The 13,719-nt window shown below is 51.3% G+C and overlaps 1 long non-coding RNA gene and 1 pseudogene across 3 annotated transcripts in view; one reads left to right on the forward strand and one right to left on the reverse strand.

Annotated features, from left to right (window-relative positions):
• The window catches only part of LOC143294915 (uncharacterized), a 46,088-nt gene extending 36,899 nt beyond the window's left edge, over positions 1 to 9,189 (reverse strand). Inside the window, exon 1 of one of the 2 annotated variants that reach the window (XR_013056969.1) lies at positions 8,515 to 9,189. This is a non-coding gene — a long non-coding RNA (uncharacterized LOC143294915). The remainder of the gene's footprint in view (positions 1 to 8,514) is intronic. The other variant, XR_013056968.1, reaches the window with a different exon arrangement.
• The window catches only part of LOC143294914 (single-stranded DNA-binding protein 3-like), a 139,046-nt pseudogene that overhangs the window by 77,889 nt on the left and 47,438 nt on the right, over positions 1 to 13,719 (forward strand). The window lies entirely within an intron of this gene.

Here is a 13,719-nt window from a genome sequence, read left to right on the forward strand (position 1 = left end):
TGTGATGTCCATGAGCTCAGAAACAGCTGCACTGACATTACAGTACTGGCATTCCCATGCTCGGTGGCTGTTCTGGCATGCTCCATGGACGGTGTGTGTGTGTGTGTGTGTGTGTGTGTGTGTGTGTTGGGTAGAGTGGGAGGGATGGTGGTGAGCTTATTGAAAACAAAACACAACCAAAACCCCACCCGTTGCCCAAGAAGTACCGAATAAAAAGTAAGTTGTTTGGGAGAACACTCACGGAGAAAGTTGCGACTGAGTGTGAACGGTTCAGATCGGGTGAACTGAGTGGTGACTGTTTAGACTGGGTGAGAGTTGGGAGTTGTTGAGTGCAAAGAAGAGAGGGTTAGAGGAGGCATGAGAGAGAGAGAGAGAGAGACATGTGGAGGTTGGGGAAGTCGGGTGGGGGTGGGGGGTGGGTGGGGGGGAAAGATGTCAAGAGAGGAAACGGTAAACAGAGCGAGCAGGAGGTATCTGTGAAGTCTGTGTCAACATCAGCCAGCCAAGTCTGCTGCCTCCCACCACCACCACCACCAGCACACCTTTCCCGCTTTCTCTCCCCCACCCCCCCGCCCCCCCAACCACCACTCAGCGTGACACGTGAGTTGCCCTTGTTGGTTGGTTGGTTGGTTGGTTGGGTTGCTGGCCTCAAGAGCTGCGTTCTGTTCTCTTCGTGTTTCGCCGGAATTGATAGGTTTTGTTGGCTTTCTTTCCACTTCGTTTCACTCGTTCATGTTTGTTTGTTTTATCTTTTCCTTTCTCCTCCAGTCTCTCCGGCCTGACAACTGAACAGTTACAGAACGGGAAGATTCCCTCCTGCTGCTGCTGCTGCTGCTGCTGTTCGCCTTTCCCCAGCCCCTTCCCGTCTCTGCCAACTCCCCACCCCCACCCCCCGTTTTTTTCATATATATTTTTATTTTCAAGGCGAGCTTTCTCCTCCTCATCACCATCAACAAAACGTACACGATAACAAAAGTCCCTGTCCCTGAAGCCAAACCTCTCTCTTTCTAAAAAAAAAAATTGGTCTTTGATCACACACACACACCTTTCTACCCAGTCCTCTCTCTCCTTTGCTCTCTCTCCCTTTCGGACGACCCCCCCCCCCCCTTCTCATTCTTTCTTTCCGTACCCCCCCCCCCTTCCTCTCCTCTCAGTATCCCCACCCCTCTCTCTATCCTCTCCCTTTCCGTACCCCCCCCCCCCCCAATCTCTCCCTTTCCGTACTCCCCTCCCCCTATCTCTCTTCTCTCTCCATTTCCGCATCTCCCTCCCTCTCTCTCCTTTTCCGTATCCTCCCCCCCTCCCCGTCTCTTACCCCCACCCCCCCTCCCCGTCTCTCTACCACCCCTCCCACCCCACCCCCGTCTCTCTCAATCCCATTCTTCCAGTCTCCCCACCCTGATATTATTTGTCTGTCGATTTCAACGTTTCTGCCTTTCACTGTTCGCTCTTTTCTCATCCCCGCTGCACTGCCTGTCAATACCCCCCTCCCCCCAAAAAATCTCGGGGTCTGTCTTTCTCCATAAGTGTTGAACCCTCCACTCTCTCTCTCTATCATTTTACTACCCTATCTTTTTTTCCCCCCTGCCTTCTACCACTGTACCACACTTTTTTCTGATGTTGCAATTCTCCTCTCCTTCCCGACCAGTGTAGTGAGAGGTGGTGATGTAGGTTTTGGGGTGGGGTGGGGATGGGGTAGGGGCCGTTTGAAATCCCCTGACGGTGATGGAGCCACTGGCGAAGGAGGCTTTTATGGGTGGCAGGTGCTGTGTGTGTGTGCACGCTTGATGGCCTGTCTGTCTGTCTGTCCGTGGGTGCTGTCTGCTGACGTTGACGACTTGCTTGTGCTGCTGCTGCTATTGATCTCCTCCCCACACCCCTCTACACTCTCCACCCCACACCCCTCTACACCCCCACACCCCTCTACACTCTCCACCCCACACCCCTCTAACACTCTCCACCCCACACCCCTCTACACTCACCACCCCACACCCCTCTACACTCACCACCCCACACCCCTCTACACACTCCACCCCACACCCCTACACTCACCAACCCACACCCCTCTACACACTCCACCCCACACCCCTCTACACTCTCCACCCCACACCCTCTACACTCACCACCCCACACCCCTCTACACTCACCACCCCACACCCCTCTACACACTCCACCCCACACCCCTACACTCACCACCCCACACCCCTCTACACACTCCACCCCACACCCCTCTACACTCTCCACCCCACACCCCTACACTCACCACCCCACACCCCTCTACACACTCCACCCCACACCCCTTTACACTCTCCTCCCCCCACCCCTACACTCACCACCCCACACCCCTCTACACCCTCCACCCCACACCCTCTACACACTCCACCCCACACCCCTCTACACACTCCACCCCACACCCCACCCCACGCCCCTCTACACTCTCCACCCCACACCCCTCTACACACTCCACCCCACACCCCTTCTACACTCACCTTCCCCCACCTTTCCGCATTCCCTCGGGGGTGGGAGAAGGGGGTGGGGGGTAAGAGAGGAGAGGAAAGGGTGTGTGGGTGGGGAATATAGACAATGTGTTTGTGTGTGTGCGTGTGAGAGTGAATGAGTGTGTGTGTGTGTGAGAGAGAGAGAGAGAGAGAGGGAGAGAGAGAGTGAGTGAGTGTGCGTGTGTGTGTGTTTAGAAGGGAGGCGGCCAAGTGATGATGTCAGATTTCGACCTGACCACGTTAATTTAGACAGGGGTGTTCCAGTGTAATCACAGGAGGGATCTCGTTAGTTGGAATTGAATTTTGTATTAATGCGCACAATTAATATGTGTGTGCGAAATGAAGTGCACTGAGGAAGAGGTGTGTGTGTGTGTTCGGGGGAGGGGGGGTGTGGGTATAAAAGGGAAGGGGAGAGATGGGGGAAAAGGTCTTGATAGATGAAGACCCTTAAAGAGCCCCACCCCCCTTTTGTTGTTGTTGTTGAGAAGGCCAGTTATAAGAGAAACAGTAAGCCGACCAGCGAAGCACGAGAGGTGTGAGCTGAGCTGTGTGGTACGGCCAGAGAAGGTAGAACAGGGTGAGTGTGGTGGAGACGATGCGGATGTCCTTTCTACCTGTGGCAGGGCCTTCTGTGGGCCAGTCACACAGGCCCAGGACCGTCCAGGCTGCACTGAGCGGTGCGTCTGTCGGTCACCACCCCACACAACCTGCCTTTTGCCCTTGTGCCCAACAACACCTCTTCACGGGGCCCGCCCACCTGTCTGTCTGTCTGTCTGTCTGTCGGCCCAGGCACCGTGCTGCGATGGGGCTTTTCCTAGCTGCCTTGGTACTTGCTTTATGGGCCGTTTCCAGTTTATTTCATTCATTTTACGATCGTTAAAAAAGAAAGAAAAAAAAAAAAGCACCACTGGAAGCGTTCCCACTCCAACCTTCCATCCACATTCTCTACTCCCGCCCCCCCACCCCCCACACCCGCCTTTCCACCCCCACACCCGCCTTTCCACCCCGTGGCTTTGACGGGGTGTGTGTGGCTTTTGATGTGCAGACGATCCCCACGCACCCCTCAGTCATGTTGGTGAAGGAAAGACTACCGGGTGGGTCTCCACTCCCGTCAGTCTGTCATGGACTGTGGATGGCTCCACGGGAAGCACATAGCTAGAGGGAAGGTGGCACATAGCTGGAGGGAAGGTGGCACATAGCTGGAGGGAAGGTGGCCCATAGCTGGAGGGAAGGTGGCACATAGCTAGAGGGAAGGTGGCACATAGCTGGAGGGAAGGTGGCACATAGCTGGAGGGAAGGTGGTGGGGCTAACCGACGGTTACCCGTTGTTGTTGTTTTTCTGGAAGAAGAGAAGAGACGAACAATGGTGTGATTTGTCAAAGAAAGGGGACTGGGAAGTAGCGTTCCTGTGCGCTTCATTGTCCTCAGTGTCGGTATGTCTTGTGTCCTGTATAATCAGGTTTGAGAATCGCTCTAAGACTCACTTCCCGCTTGTTGACCCAGACAAACACTTTAGGGTGAGGGGACGTTATGAGGGGATGTCACACGTGTGTTGTCAATTAACAGGAGAAACGATAGAAAACGGGTACCCCATATTGGACGATGTTTCAAGCACAGAGAGGTTGGGGGGTGGGGGAGATGCAAAGTTTTGTCGGAAACTTGTTGGCTTTTTCCCCCAGCAGGACATGGGCGGATCCGTGTGTGTGTGTGTGTGTGTGTGTGTGTGTGTGTGTGTTCGCGCGCGGTCATTCCCCCTCTTGTGGTAGTGATCAGTGATAAGCGTTGAAATCCCCCGTGCTGGTGAGGCATTGAGAGGGACACGGGAGACCGGCCAGCCTGCTTTAAATTGAAACAAGTCTGATCAAGATTGTAACGGATCCAAGTGCTGCTCTTCACGGGGGTCTCAAGCCAGCCTATCAGATCCACAAGAGCTTGTGAAGGACCCTAGGGCCTGGGACACGGGAGGAAGTTCAAAGATTAACCAGTGAAACAACATCACCCAGCTCCAGTTAACGACGTCTGGCTTATCTGATCACTTCGCTCTCAACACAAAGCTTCTTGAAGGGAGGCTTGATACTATCATGCTACCATTGGGTGGAAATGTTGAAATTAAAAGAGAGAGAGAGAGATCCGTGACACACTCCCAACAGTTAAGATTCGGTAGCAGCATCAACTCGGTACACTGTCTGCATCAAAAGGTCGAATGGCTTGGACGTATTTTATCCTGTCCAAAATACGATAGAAGAAACTGGATTGTTTTGGGGGGACGGGAAAACATACTTCCGTGATTCGTCCCCGAATATGAAGCAAGGAAGACGGTGGCTATAATTATATATATATATATATATATATATATATATATATATATATATGAGAGAGAGAACATGGATTGTCTCAGGGACCGAAAGATCGAAGGTTTCATTTGCTTTGCTTCCCCCATATTAGCAGCACAGAAGAAACGACACAGTGAAGATGGTGGCTTTGTGGAGGGGGGGGAAAGAAAAAGACAAGTCGTATGGGACCACGGGCAGTGGCCGATCAGTGAAGTACACTTCCTGTGGTCACGGTGGGATGGACGGAGACTGTACTGTGTGTACTGGGGCACGCTGGGGGCCGGGTCATCTCTGTGAAAGTGAACAGTAAAGTATACCTCGACGAGACAGTAGGGAAAACAACTGGAAGGCCTTTACTGGGCAACGCATCCTGGGTGGTGGATGGCGTGAAGCCTCAGTACCCTTCATTATGCTCTGGTCTGTCATGTAATGGCCCGTGGGCGTCATAGTTGATTGCACTCCTGTCAGTTTCCAGAGAGAGGGTACATTGAGTGGGGTGGGTGGGTTGTGGTGGGGGGAGGCAGAAGCCGGGGGGGGGGGGGGGGGAGACAGTCTTCCCAAGCCAGAAGTGTTTAACTACGACAAGAAAGACACAGGAAGCCTCAGTGCCCTTCAGTAGGCTGTGTCATGGCCAGTGGGCGTCATAGTTGATTGCACTCCTATCAGTTTCCAAAGAGAACGTAGGTTGGAGACGAGAGAGGGGTGCATTGGGCGGGGAGGGAGGGTTGGGGGGAAGCCGGGGGACAGCCTTCCACAACAGCCAGAGGTGTTTACCCACGACAAGAACAGACACAGGAAGGACTGAATGGTAACTAACACACCGTCAGTGGACGCACACTTCTCCACAGTGTTTTGCCCACAGCCGGTCAACAGTGTCCTGTCACACAGCGTGGAGAATGAGCGTGCAGGGGTATTATGGGGTGGGGGAGGGAGGGGAAAGGTGATGGTAATAGAAAGGGGAGACAAGAAGGCGGCCCAGACCCAGAACAAAAGGATGTGTGATGGATGGTTATCGGTCTGTGTGGCCTGGAGGGTTTGTAGTGGAAGACCGTTCCAGTGGTGTACTGACTGCTACTGTGGTGGAATGCTGGAGGGCACAGTAGAATGGGCAGTACCTAGTGTGTGTATATGTGGACAAATTTTGCAGGACGGGGGAAATGGCGAACACCCCCCCACCACCCCCACCAATAAGGTGGATAAAGTGAACCATGTATTTATTCTCTGCCCCAGTGTGTGTGTGTGTGTGTGTGTGTGTGTTTTAGAGAGAGAGAGAGAGCGCGCACGTGCCAAATCAGTCGCAGCTGGCCGTTGTTTGCTTCTTGCTCGCCGAAAAACACCGTCCAACACGTTTATTTCTCCCCTCCCCCTCACGTTTATTTCTCCCCCTCCTGATGCAACTTTTCCCTCCCGGACAAGTCGACATTACATCCATCTCTCTCTCCCTCCGAATGTATGAATGTATGTTCCGATTGTCACGAAACGTTTTGCAATTAATTTATTAACACAACTGGATGATGTCATTATATCATTGTTGCACACCTTTTCTGCAACCTGTTTAAGCAGCCGCTACGTTTTCTGTTATGTCCCCGCCCCACCCCCCTACCTCGTCTCCTCCCCAAGTTACCTTGTCAGTTTACGATGTTGTTCCACAGATTACGCAGCAGGGAAGCGAGTTAATCGGTACCTGCCCCCTTCCCTTGTCCCGCTAGCTCCACTCCATTCTCTCTCTCTCCTTCCTCATCCTCGTCTCTCTCTCTCTCTCTCTCTCTCTCCGCCCCCCACCCCCAGCCCCCACCCCACCGCCACCCTCCCTCCCTTGTGGTCGGGGCCACAAATCTCTTGCAGCAGTATCATCACCATGAATCAGGTTGGTTAGGCCCCGTCAGGACAGCGCCAGCTTAACCATGGGCCATAAACCACCCACCGCCCACCACAGCCTGTGCCATTGCTGCTGCTATGCTGTCACAACTGTTATATCTTTCCAGGCCCCTTCTTTTGTTTATTTTTATTTTATTTTATTTTATTTTACGTGTTACTTTCAACTAGCTAAAAACATGGGTTTTTCACATCAGCACCTTTCTCGAGTGTTGATTTGGCCGAACGTGTACTGTTGCATTGTCCAACAGAAAACACTGATTACACCAGTGGGATCGGGACGACCGACCAACCCGTTCAGGGGTGGGGAAGTAGCAGGGAATCGGGTGGGTGGGTCATTTAGGAACGACAGCCATTGAGGATTGTAACAGCAGCGAATGTCGTGTGACTGCTACTGCTTGTGTGAAGAGGAGAGTGGTAATAAACACACGAAGTGAACTGGACTGGCTTCACCAGCATCACCACAACCAGCTGGGAACCTCCCTACTCCCGGACCCTGCTGTACCCTAACCCTGCCTGCCACCTGCACTGCTCTGTACTGTACTGCCACAGACGTTACGTTATCCTATTATCGGTACCCACTGGAACAGGATGGACGTGCTGATGGGAGACAGTCTGTCACGGGGGAGAGGGAGGGGAGAGGAGGGGGTGGTGGTGTTGTGGTGGTCAGATTAATCATGTCGTTGGACCACACTACATGGTACATTCCTCCACCACCTTCAACCCCAGTGTCTGTGTGTGTGTGTGTGTGTGTAGGGGAGGGGGCGGGAGGTGGTGGTGATGCAGCGAAGGCTGTCATGGAGCAGCTGGAGACCACGTCCCCTAATGACTATAGGGACACATACACGCACGAACACACGCACACATACTCACTCTCTCGCACGCACGCACGCATGCACCCTTTCTTTCCCTCCCCTCTCTTTCTCACACATAGACACGCACACACACTCACACACACTCACACACCACACACACAGAGAAGAGAGGGACAGAAGGAAAGGTTGTTATGGGGGTGGGGAGGACGAGCATGGGGAGGGAGGGAGGAAGGAAGGTATAGAGAGTGATGTTTTCATGTCAAACAGATCACTGGGTTAGGGGGTGGAAGGAAGGGGAGGTGGTGGACATGGTGAGGGAGTGGGGATGGGGAAGGAGGGGGGTGGGGAAGGGAGGGGAGAGGGCAAAAGGGAGATGCGTGATATTTTCATGTCAAAGAGATCACAGGGGTGGGAACTGCTGTGTGAAGTGCGTCATGAAAGGTTAGCTCGTTTACTCTTTCTCTATCCCTCCCCCCAGACCCCCCACCCCCCACCCCACACACACCCTTTCTCTTGGATCAGTAACCCACACGCAAACGTCACGTTCACATACACACCCACACACACGAGAGAGAGAGAGAGAGAGAGAGTCCTTTGATATATTACTCCCCTTCCTAGTCATTTCCATATTCCTCCCACCGCTTGTCATTTCATATATCTCTATCTGATATGCATGCGTACGCACACGCACACACACAGGGAGAGAGTACACGAGAGAGAGAAAATATCACACACCTCACCCTCCCTGCCCCCATCTCCCCACTTTCATAATCGCCACTCCCCCCCCCCCCCCCCTTTTTTTTTTTTTAAGCTTCCAACAACGAGCGCGCGTCGATGGAACATCCGCCGTAAATTAACTTGGAGCTCTTAAACGTGAAGCAGACCATTATCGGCCCGTTGTGTGGAGAGAAAACCCATTAGCTCTGTGTATGAGTGAGGGCGAGAGGGGGGGGGGACATGGGGGGGGGGGGATAATATAGTATTACAGCTTACCTGAACAAAGAATAGTCCTTCTGTTGTTCCTCTGCAAGCACCGAGGAAGGAATGAAGGAAGGGATGAAATGCAGATACAATTATCACCGTGGGCGTAGTGGAATCGCTGCTGACACTCGGCATTAGCACAAGAAGTACCAAGAAGAAAACTGAATATATCCATGTTGAAGGGCCAACCAGAAGGAGCCGTGTATTTAAAAAAAACAAACAAACAAAAAACACACACACACCACCAAGAGTCAACACGCAACTTGTGTCCTTCCTGCTGGCTGACTGAAGCGAAACTTGGATTTACCGAATCCCCCGAAACCCCAGCACCAAGCGGTATGGTGGGGAAAGATTTGTGCAGGGGTTGATAGAGCCGGTTCATTCGCGACTTTCTTCACTCATTGCAGAATGAAGGGGTGGGGTGCCTCTGTGCAAAGACGACGTTATCACTTATGATCCATAGAAGGAAGAAAGAAAAAAAAAGCGTGTTTTTTTTTCAAGTACTGCCCACACCACCACATAACACCACGACGGCGCACTGTCTTTGATATGACTAGCAGCAGAGAGAGTGAGGGAACGAGTTTTTCTCTTCTCGTGGCAGCAGAGACAGGCAAGTGGCGGGTGGGGTGGTGTGGGTTGAGTGGCAATGCGGCCTGTGTGAACGCAGCAACCTTTTCCTCTGTGTGGCCCCGCCCCTTGCACTGTCAACCGGGCACTGGCCCGGCCCCCTTTTGGGCGGAGCGTTTCAATCAACCGCCCACCACCACCACCGCCACCACCAGCAACTAACCAACACCAATATTCCTGTTCCTCAGTTGGCTTTTTATCATGGACTGCTGGCTGTATGGGATACAGTGTATGTGTTTGGTATGGGCAGAGATAGACAGAGAGAAAAAGGGGGGAAGTTTTGAAATGATGTTTTGTGACTTTTTTCTCTCTCTCTTGAGGGGGTAGTTCATGAAGGCAATTTTCGCTCTTGGTTTCTACCCGCTGTGTGTGTGTGTGTGTGTGTGTGTGTGTGTGGCAACAAGCCTGGCTTGGCGTTTGCCAACAGGACAGATTAAGGGAGCGTAACTGAGCTTGATTTATTGGCCTTGGTAATAAAGCCGGACTGAAGGAGCATCGGACAACACTCCCAGAGGCAGGGGGAGACAGTGACGGGCAAAAAGGGGGCGTGTCGTGGTGCTTTCGGTTGACTGTGTGAGTCGGGGTGTGTAGTTAGTGTTCTTTCGTCAGAGCATGTGGTGGAAAAGGCTACCACTTTGTGTGTGTTCATGTTGTTGTTTTCTTTCATTGTTGTCGTTTAGTTTTGTTTTTGTCTTGTGGTTTGGTTGCATCAGTTTGTAAGGTGTTTGTTTTGTTGTTGTTTGTTGTACATTTTGTTCGTTTGCATCCTCTCTCTCTCTCTCTCTCTCTCTCTCTCTCTCTGTGTCTCTCTCTGTCTCCTTTTTTTCTTTCTTTTCCCAACCCACTCCCATTTGGTTCGTGTGCGTCAGAAAGAGACGTGTCAAGTTTTGATAGATAATGCATACACCCAGACCTGACGTGGATTAAAAATGGCAGTTTGTGGAAGTTTAGAATTTTTTGGTCTTTTTTCCCCTTCTTTTTATTACTATTTTCTTTTTTTTTTCTTCTTTTTTTTTAAATTTGAGCAGCTGCTGCACCAGTATGATGGATTTTTTAGGTGGGGGGTGGGAGGGGGTTGTGGGGAGAGTATTGCTCGATGCATGTGGGCTCTTTCTCTCTCTCTTTTCTCTCTCTCTCTCTCTCTCTCTCTCTCTCTCTCTCTTTTAATCATGTTTGCTCATCGTGTTTTCTTTTGTTTGGTTTTTTTGTTGTTTTTTGTTGTTGATACAATTCTTTTTTCCCAGTTTACCCTTTGAGCTTCATATCCTGTTTATTCACTTTGGGCTTTTGTAATGTTCTGTCATGTGAGTGATAAAGACGTTTACCTGTTTTATCATGTTTGCCGAATAGGACCCTGTCCTTTCGCGTTTGTATTTGGTTTTCCACACATCCCCTTTATCTGCACTGTCGGGGGGTGGGTATAGGATTCACCAAGTGCGGCTGGCTGTCGGATTATGAACCGCCATGCACTGCACACCAGGTAACCATCTCGGCTGGTGGATGTGCAAAGATGTGAAGATTGTGAGATTGATGACAACAACAACAAGAACAACAACACACACACACACACACGCACACGCACACACATACGCACGCACACAAACACACACACACATACACTTGCCCATTTAGAGACCGATTTCACGGGCGAGTGTGTGTGTGTGTGTGTGTGTGTGTGTGTGTGTGTGGATCATGACAAGCTGATAGTGATCCGAACATAGACGTTATTCATTATTCATGAACAGACTGGCCAAACGTAACTGTAGTCGAAATGGATCAAGTGTCAGTTGAATTATGCATAATATTTTGTGTGTTTAGATTGGCGCTGTCACATGATGGAAACAAACATTGTATGCAACCCTGCGTGTTTGAATTGTAGTGTGTGTGTGTGTGTGTGTGTGTGAGAGAGAGAGAGAGAGAGAGCGTATCCTTGCATGCGTGTGCGCGTGCGCTGCTTGACCTGTATTTTTCCCCCCATCCATCCTTCAGTCATCCTCCGTGTCACAAGTGTTGTAGGGGCTTTGGGAACAGCCCACGTTGTATTGCCAGACTTCATTTGTGGAGCGTGTAAATCATTCCAAGTCACTGAAGCAAGCAAACGGAATGTGTCCCTGCAGACCTCCCCCACCCCCCCCCTCCCCACCACCTCACCCTGCCCCATCCCTCTCCACCCGCTCCCAAGTCACAGCGGGCACTACTGATAAACGACCGTCCTACCCACTGGGTGCCCCGGTCTGCACAGCGGGTTGTCCGCTTCCAAGTGTCCGGTAGGGTTGGTATGGAGGATGCAGGCCGCAGCTGGCTGACTGGCTGGGGTGTGGTGGTGGTGGTGGGGGGATGGGAGGGGGATAATTCTTTTTTCTGTCTGTCATACTTTCTTCTCTTTCAAAATATGAATAGACTGTTGCTTTGTTGGCTTTCGATGTGCAAATGTGGTGGTGGGAACAGTCCTGTTAAAAAAATATTTTATCTTTTTTATTTTAAATATGAATAGACTGTTGCTTTGTTGGCTTTGGTTGCCTTCTTTACACACGTGTCGTTATTTTTATTTTAAAACAAAATTTCTTTTTTCTTTTTTTTCTTTTTTCTTTCTTTTATATATTAATCTCCACTTTTCATCATTTACATAATTATAATGCGTATCTTGGGTATGGGTGGTCGCGGGGAAAGTTGTGCGTGTGTGTTGTGTGTGTGTGTGTGTGTGCGCGCGTGTGTGTGTGTGTGTGTGTGCGTGTGTGTGTGTGTGTGTGTTGTTGTTGTTGTTGTTGCGGCTGGGTGAGAAAGGAGAAAATTGCACACTGTTAACCCCTGCTCCCCCCTCCGTGTTCATTGCACCCTGTCTGTCCCCCGTTCCTATGGGTTACAGGGTAACAGGTAACTTGTTTCCTCTCTCTCTCTCTGTAACTGCCTCTCTGTCTCTGTCTCTCTCTCTCTCTGTATCTCTGTCTCTTTCTGTCTCTCCCTCTCTCTCTCTCGTTGTCTCGTTCTTTCCCACCACGAAATCTCGACGTTTCCACAAATGAATAGAATCTGAGAAGTTCTAATCAATAGAAGACCTCGTTGTTGTTGTGTTTTTTTTTACTCTGGGTTGGGTGTGGTTTACCTGGTGACTGTGCCCGTGACGTGTCTTATTTGAAATGCTGGCTGAAGGCTGTGTTCAAAGGAACACGGACTGTCCTTTCTTGACGCTTCAGTCTTGTTGGTTCAGCTGACCTGGGGACGGGAGGAACCTGGGGGTGGGACCCACCTGGTCTGAAAGGAGACAGGGTAGGTGTGGTGAGGGTAGGTAGGTGTGGTGAGGGTGGAGAGTAGGTATGGTAAGGGTGGAGGGTAGGTGTTTGTGACGAGAAAAGTTGGGGAGGGCGGAGGGTGGGGGGGGGATGGAGGAAAGCGGAGGGGGCTGGTCGTATGTGATAATGAGATGGGTTTCCACAGTGGTGGTAATGTAAAATGGGCTTGCATGCAAACCACAGGAGAGTCTGGTGGGAGTGGGAGGGGGGTGTCCACAGGGGATTATTTCCTCTTAACACTGTCTCCCCCCCCCCACTTCCCCCCCCTCCCCGTCCCCTCTCCGTCTCTTGTTACCCCCCCCCCTCTCCCTACCCCCACCTCTGTCCAGCCCTCTGTCTCTAGTACAACCCTCAGGCCTCTGTTTTTCCCCCTCGTGACATCAAGGCCAGCCCCACCACCCACCCCCTTCCCCCACTACCCCATTGACATGCATTCCCCTCCACCACCACCATTGCTTGACATGCACACACTCCCATCCCGCCCCCCGCCCCCTCACCCCCACTCACATACATCTCCCTCCTTTGCTTTGCTTCCCAGGTTGGTTAAATGGATTACAGACGGAAAGAGAAACACTTACTTTCTCTTCACATACACACAAAAGGGGGGTGGGGAGTGGGGTGGGGTGGGGGTTGCGGGGGGCGGGGGGGCGGAAGCACAACAACATGGTTTTAGAGAAGGGGAAGAAATAAAGCACTTTCGTCGAGACAAAACGAGAATGTGTGTGTGTGTGTGTGTGTGTGTGTGTGTTCTTCAGGATTGTTTTCTGCCTACTGTTAATGAGCCTGATGTTATTACCTCTCTCTCTCTCTCTCTCTCTCTCTCTCTCCCCCTCCACACACACACACACACACACACACACACAAAGCAGGTCACGTTGGCTTTGAATACATGTCCTAACTGGACACAGTGAATAGTCGTGTGTTGAACACACTGCCACATGGTCACAGTGAACAGTCGTGTGTTGAACACACTGCCACATGGTCACAGTGAACAGTCCTGTGTTGAACACACTGCCACATGGTCACAGTGAACAGTCCTGTGTTGAACACACTGTCACATGGTCACAAGTGTTCCTGATCCCTCTGTCCGGGGATCAGACAGATAGAGCCGATAGATAGAGCACATGGACAGAGCCAATAGATGGATCAGACAGATAGAGCCAATAGATGGATCAGACAGATAGAGCCAATAGATGGATCAGATAGAGCCGATAGATGGATCAGACAGATAGAGCAGACAGATAGATCAAATAGATCAGGCAGATAGATCGGAGATGGATCAAACACAGCCAATAGATGG

This window comes from Babylonia areolata, chromosome 20, assembly GCF_041734735.1.
Source record: "Babylonia areolata isolate BAREFJ2019XMU chromosome 20, ASM4173473v1, whole genome shotgun sequence".
NCBI classification, from domain to species: domain Eukaryota; kingdom Metazoa; phylum Mollusca; class Gastropoda; order Neogastropoda; family Buccinidae; genus Babylonia; species Babylonia areolata.